Source organism: Magnolia sinica, chromosome 18 (assembly GCF_029962835.1).
Source record: "Magnolia sinica isolate HGM2019 chromosome 18, MsV1, whole genome shotgun sequence".
NCBI classification, from domain to species: Eukaryota; Viridiplantae; Streptophyta; class Magnoliopsida; order Magnoliales; family Magnoliaceae; genus Magnolia; species Magnolia sinica.
In genome coordinates, this window is record NC_080590.1 from 23,332,619 (window position 1) to 23,340,389 (window position 7,771).

Consider the following 7,771-nt stretch of genomic DNA (forward strand, 5'->3'; position numbering starts at 1 on the left):
TGAATACGAAAGTCTTTCCCGTGAACTGCGAGTAAGCTGGTTCTACCATCTCTATGATACCATCCCTCCCATTTTTGTACAGGCGACATGCTGCATATGTGAAATCTACTCCGCCCATCAGGTGATAATCCTTAAGAAACTGTAAATAATATATTGCTAGAAACGACCTGAGGAGGTCCGTAGAGTAGCTATCGAGGTTGCCTTCAACTGATTTTCATTTACTAGGTCAAGTTTGTTATCTTTAGTGAGTTTTGCAATTATTGTTTCTTCACTTGTTTTCATGCTTTTCAATGTTATTGCCTGTGTTAGTATATTAATTTTAAATTTTTGATGGAGATTTTAGAATTAATTTATACATTTTTTAAAATTATTTTTAGCTTTTTTCCGATAAATTGTGCAATTTGGTTGAGTGAGTTTTGGGTGTGAGTTGCCTATTTAAGGTCGTCATATATGCTTTGTTAGACAATTGAATAAAAGATACTTAGACTAATGGCTTTCAAAAGTAGAATGTTTCGGCAATAATCCTATGGATGATGCACCGGAAGACAATCATTGAGGGTCGAATTGGCAGACTGCCAATGAAACAACTAGTTAATTGCAGTCTTGATAGGCAATAGGATCAAAAGTGACAAACAGGTTGCGACCATAGAAGGGGCTTGCAGTTGGCCGATTTGTGGTACCACTAGTTCAGCACATGCGCCGAATTGTAGACCACAATCACATGCTAACGGTTGTAATGATAAAGAGGTAGCCGAGTTCTTCCTCGAAGATAAAAGACGGGGGGTGCTGAGTAAGATCGTGACTACCGACATAAGGTCAATCTCTCTCCCTTCAACAGTTAGTTTCATACCGAGGACTTCCTTGACTCACACGCTAAGGTAGAGTGGTACTTTGATTACATGAAGATTCCTGAGGTGAAGAAGATGAGAAGCTTGTGGCATGCAAACTTGGTGGGAACCATTTTAATTTTCTCAAACATTGCAACTGAAAATACTTTACCAACATGACACACGATGAAGCAGTTATTACAAGCAGGATTCCTACTAGCAGACTATGCTAATATATTATTCCAACAGTATCAAGCTACCACTAAGAAGCAATACGATGAAGGATCATGTGGGAGAATTTTATTTCTTATTTTCATGGCAAGACTCAGCATAAATCAAGTCATAACAAGTAGCAAGGATCAAGTTATGATACAACTTGTTTAAACCCTTAACAACGCAGTTGAAATGGTGGCGAAAGTGAAGATATAACTGAATAGTTAACTGTGAGAAGCCCACTAGGATGAAGGACTACTACTATGAACCACAAACCACGGTATAGGCTAGAGACGAGTCTCTTGCCTAGGAACATTCCCAGCCACTGGCTGGCACAAATCAAAATTCGAAAGGTAAACAAGCTAAGCAGCAGGGGATCGAGGATCCAATTTAAAGATTGCATCTAAGAACCCCTTATGCTCCACCTGTGCCAGAAAAGTATTACTGATGTGTCCTCTTCGGTCATCAGGAAAATTAATATCCTGACAAATGGAAAACTAATCTGACCACGAATTTAAAGGATGCAAAAGATGGCACGTTATAATTTGAAGAAAAAGAAGAAGAAATATAAATGAAGACATACAGCATGAAGAAGATGATGATGATGAGTGGACATACGAAAATTGAGCGCAATTTCTTGTTGCGAGAAAGTTATATATTGTATACCTTGAAACAAGATCCAAAGTCATAGAATATCTTTAGGACCCGATGTATGAACAATTAACAGATCTATAATGTGATTATGTATAGATGGAGGTAATAGCAAGAATATCAATTCCTTGATCATGGTGGACAAACTAAGTTGAAGACAGAAAGATACCTTTCTCCATATATAACTGATTGGATCAATGTAACTCGAGTATACTAATTCCATGTAATAAATATTATTAGGATGTGGTAATTTGTAATATCATAAATATGAAAATATATTATTTGTTACTTAACAGACCATGAGGAATTTACGCATAGAGTCAATAATAATATCTACATCCTTTTCACAAACGGTTGAAAATTTACCCTTCCCTATTATAAAACCGGCCTGAAACTTTCCATGTGGAACAGTGATCTTTCTTACTCATAAAGATTTTGTAAAAGAGGAGAAAAATGTGAAAAAAAGGAGCCGGTTATGATCCTTAACGAGGAAATTTGAGGAGATTATCCATGCTTTTACTTGGTAAATATACAAATGGCTAGAAACAATGTAGGCAATAGTCCACGTTGGATAGAGACATGACTCCGTTCCAACACATGGATTGCCTGAACAGTGTCATTGCTGCCACCCTGGCACTTTCATAAGTGACCCTAAATGGCTCGATGGGCATTCATCTGTAAGTTTGCTATTAAGGTGTGGCGCCATGGGAAAGGATATCCAGTGCTACCAATACCTTCTTAGCAGTACAGGATTCAAATGAGATTTGGACCTTTCATCTGTTGGCAGAATGACCCCAGTACGACATGGCAATCATGGCTACTTGGGATTGTTGAGGATTATGAATGGGCCCAGAAGAAGAAGTCCAACCAACGGTTGACATTCAGTGGGATTAATCAATGGCTAAGATCATCTGACTTATGCAATATTTGGACTATGGCCAATCCAAAGGCATGATATATGAAGAATCTCGATATCATACATGTAGTTTTGCTAAGCTTACACATGTGTGCAATAAAGGTCATGTACATGCCAAACGTGTGCCATTAGGTCCAAGATCCAATTCATCGTAATGGTTTTGATGCCCTAGCACATGAATCGGTTGATCCCACTGGTCAGGTGGGCCACTGTTTTCAAGACAAGTGTACTGTTCCCAAAAACTTATGACATGTGGCCTAGATATACACATTATATATATACACATTATATATATATATATATATATATATATATATATATATGTTATTTATTACAGCTCCAGCATCCAGGCCCTGGACAGGTGGCCTAGATATGAAGCACGTACATCTTGGTGGACTACACCGTCAAGATGGACTACACCGTCCAGGTGGACGGTGTAGATAAAACACATATATCAAGGAGGGCCCCACATGCTGGGCACACACATCACTAAGGTGGGCCCCACGTTGCATCAAGCTGATATTTGTGTGATCTCCACCGTCCAGGCCTGCTGGACGTCCTCTGGATGAATGGCTTGGATGGACATATACATCAGGTGTGGGGTCCATGTCCCACATGGATGGTGTGAATTTCACACGAACATCATGGTGGGCCACGGTCAGCTAGGATAAAACACATACCTCAGGGCTGGTCCTACCATCCAGGTGTTTAGGGTCTGGACGGTGGATAGCATGGATGAAACGCAGGCATCATGGTGGGCTCCTACGTCCATCATATTTGGATGGTGTGGATGCCACACCTCATCAAGGCAGGCCCCACCAATCACGTCTAGGCATTGGACGGTGGGGGCATACAACACATACGTCAATGGTGGTCCACACGTGTGGGGCCCACCAGCTTTGGATTTAAGCTGATATTTATGTTTTCTCTTCATCTAGGCCTATCTAGATGGATAGGTAGCAAGCCCGTCCACTGGATAGTCCAGCAAGGTAAGCCCATCATGTGGACAGCTTAAATAAAATTCATGCATCATGGTGGGCCACAAACAGGGAAGAGAGAGAAAGAGAGAGAGAGAGAGAGAGCTCAACCACTATGAGCTCCTCTAGGTGGGCCATATACAACGCATACAACAAGATAGGTCCCAAATCATGTGGGCCCTAAATCAAAATCACGATCTAGTGCTATGAACACCCACTGATTTCACTTTTTCTTGGCTCCTTGATCTCCCAAGCTCCTAAGCTTCCTCTTTGATGGAGGATGATGAAGGTTAAAGGGTTGGATGATGAGGTCTTGGAGTAAGAAGTGGGCCACACACTTGGCTCACCTTCTCCCTTGGAATGCTTGGATGTTTTCTTCCTTGGGTTTGCTTGGGAAATGGATTGAGAGAGAGAGAGAGAGAGAGAGAGAGAGAGAGGTGATGGGTGACAGGTGGAGTGATAGGAGATGAGTTATGTTGACTTTGGGGGTGGTTGCTTATATTGGGAAGAAAGATAGCATGGGTTGTTGATGGGATATGCACTTAATTGATTGATGTGGTGGATGGTAAAAATTCTCTCGGGATTCGCAACGTGTGACATTTCTTCAAAATAAATGTGAGCCCACAACTCCTAGCCTGGGTATAGCATCGGTACGCAAGTCGCGGCGTTGGAACAGTGGCGACGGCGCAGTCGCTAGGGTACAAGTCTCGGATTGAGTCTTCTTAGATATACGGGATGCGACTTAAGGTCGTGTATAAATGCCGATTAGAGGTCACGGTTTGCCGGAATACGATAGGGAGGATCGCGAGAGTCTACGGAATGGTATGGACTAAGATACGAGCCTTACATTAAGAGCCTCCTGAATAGTTAATGGATTTTCTTCATCTGTAATGAGGCATATGAGATATTAAAGTCATCCCTGTATCTTACCGGTAACATGTGATTACGTGGTGAGTTTCTTCTAACAGATGGCTACTCCACCTGCTCTTGTACCTCTGTCTGCGCATCTATTTTTACATAAATATCATTTGTGTCAATTTAAACGTCTACAATCAACCTTCTGGTTCCTTTTGCTCCTCTTGATCGTTCTTCCGGAATATGGAGCTTTTATTAAATCTGACGTCACGGCTAGTGATGACCTTACATGTGACCTTGTCAAATAACTTGTAATCTTTTACACTAACACCATAGCCAATAAAAATATATTTTTTAGCTCTATGGTGTAGCTTATCTCTCTTAACTAACGGTACATGAGAGTAAGCCTCACAACCAAATATGTGCAAATATGAGTAGTCCAGCTTATGACCACTCCATAATTTCTATGGGATTTTACATTCAATTGCCGTAGCCAGGAACCGGTTTACCAAATACCAAGCCGCGTTAATGGCCTCTGTCCATAGGTCTTTGCCCAACGCAACATTACTTAATATGTATCTGGCCCTCTCCAAGAGAGTTCGATTCATCCGCTTAGCAACACCATTTTGTTCGGACGTATAGTGCACTGTGTTATGTCTGATGATCCCTTCATTCTTGCAATATTCATTAAACTCAGTGGAAGTAAATTCTCTACCATTGTCAGCCCTTAAAACCTTTATTTTTCACCCTGACTGTTTTTCCACCATTACCTTCCATTTGTTTGAATATGGTGAAAACTTCGGATTTACATTTCATGAAGTAAATCCAAACTTTCCTAGAGTAGTCGTCAATGAATGAAATAAGCCATGACGACTCCCCAATGGAAACCTCTGAAGATAGCCCCCATAGGTCAGAGTGCACATAATCAAGCACTTCCTTACATACATATTTTTTAAATTTAAAAGACAATTTAAATTATTTACCATATATATAATGCTCACATATTTCTAAATCAGAATTTTTAAAAGCTGGAATCAAATAACAATCAGATAGTATCTTCACGCCCCGCTTGCTCAGGTGGCCCAGACGAGCATGCCACATACGTACAGATGTAGAATTTGCAACAGTCACTGCCGCTCTACCTACTGAAGTGTTACCGATCAACCTATAAAGGTTTCTGTGCCTTTGTGCTCTCATAACCACGAGTGTTCTTTTTAAAACTTTAAGGACATCATCAAGACCAGTGAACTTGCAACCTATAACCTCAAGTGCACTGAGAAAAATTAGACTTTTCTTCATATTAGAAACGTGCCTGACATCAGTCAAGGTACGCTCCATCCCATTAGACATCTTGATGCTCACCGGACCAATAACCATAACATTACAGGCATTGTCATTGCTCATAAAGACCTATCCACCATCGTATTCCTTGTAACTAGCGAACAAACTCCGATGAGGAGTCATGTGATATGATGCTCCTGTGTTAAGGATCTATTCATCTTTATGATTATCATACAAGTAATCAATTATGGATACAAACAGAACATCACCACCACTTGTCTCTTCATCAGATGTGACAACATTGGCGTCATTGGAAGAAGCCTCTGAGTTTTTTTTCTTCACTCTAGGATTGGTATAATCCTTTTTAATGTGTCCAGTCATCCCATAATTCTAATACTTTAGTTTTCCTTTGCCCTTGCCCTTGGATTTAGATCTAGGTCTTGAGGATCCTGTACCTCGATCAGTGTTCCTACCCCTCGTAATTAGTGCATTGAAAGATGTCCTCATGCTGCCGTTTACCTTTCTCATGGCCTTTCCTTAAAGAGCTAAGATAACAGTGTCGACACTCAGGATTTTATTTACTGTGTACATTGTATTCCTGAATGACTCATACAATGTCGGAAGAGAATTCAATAACGTACATGCTTGTTCCTCATCTTTAATCACGTCCTCTATATCCAGCAGTTTGCAAACCAATTTATTAAAGTTGCTGATGTGGGCTTCCAGATCTCCACCCTCTGTCATCTTGAAAGTGTACCACTGTAGCTTCTAGTGTAGGCGATCTTCAGAGGATTTTTTCGCATAGATATTCTCTAACTTCGCACATAAACTAGCTGCAGTTTCTCCCTCAAAACATTGTAAAGAACCTTATCCGTAAGGCATAAACAGATGGAAGCTAAAACATTCATGTTAAGAGTATTCCAGTATTCGTTATTCACACTTGATTTTTGCTCCTCAAGAGCCTTAATTTCGCCTTACTTGATTAATAGACTAATCATTTTGATCTTCCATAACTCAAAATTATTTTTGTCTAAGTACTTCTCAATATCAAACTTGGCATTTCTCATTGATGCATCTAAATATAGAAACTTGATGTTTCCATATCCAGCTTAATAACTGTGTATAGAGACCACGATTCAAGTGTCCCATCCCAAACTTATTCACAATAATAACAACTGTAATGAGGTGCACTAAATTGTTTAATTCGAATAATCCAATAGTTAAATGTAAACCGATGATCATGTGTTACCTATCTGATAAGAGTCTTACCTAAAAAAACCAAAGAACACGGATCTTGTGAAAGTAAATCTACGCTGCATGTTGGTGAACACAAATAAATACTATATAGCTTATGAATCCAAATCCTCTGCAATGGAAACAAGAAAATCCTATTTACTGCATTTTCATTGGATCATGTTATTACCGATGACATCATTGCAATATATGACATGGCCAATGAAAATACAGGAAATGGGAAATCCCTATTTCCCGGTAACAGAGGATCCGAGTCTAAAACTATCCAAAACTAGAGTGTCATGCGCAGTAGGAGATGGTTGATTTTATAAAATTTTATGGATAGAGGGAAATCCAACATTTTGTAGCACGAAAGAGATCTATGTGCATCTAGAAGACAAGTCTTCCAAAGGGAAAAAAAAAAAGCGTTTAAAGAGGCCACGTGGTGATACCATGACCCTTCACATGAACGATCCAAAAAATAATCAAATATAAAACCCCCCTCGTTTTCTCATTTGGGCGACACAGGTTGGCACCCGCACCTCCACATCCCGCACAGGTTCCAAGCTGGCAAGTTTGGGATAGTGAGTGTAGTTAATGTGCTCTGCACTGTGCAGGAGTTTGTATGATCAATAGCATAAAATTCATGTTGGTCTACCCACCATAAGGGCTGGCTCCGTACAATGGTCTCCACACCATTTAATATTCCACACATTGCTAGGATACCATGCAAACCAGATGGGAACTGATCAGGTGAGACCCTCAATTCACCAAGGTGGGTGGGACCCCTGACTATGGGGCTGACAGTGATGTATGTG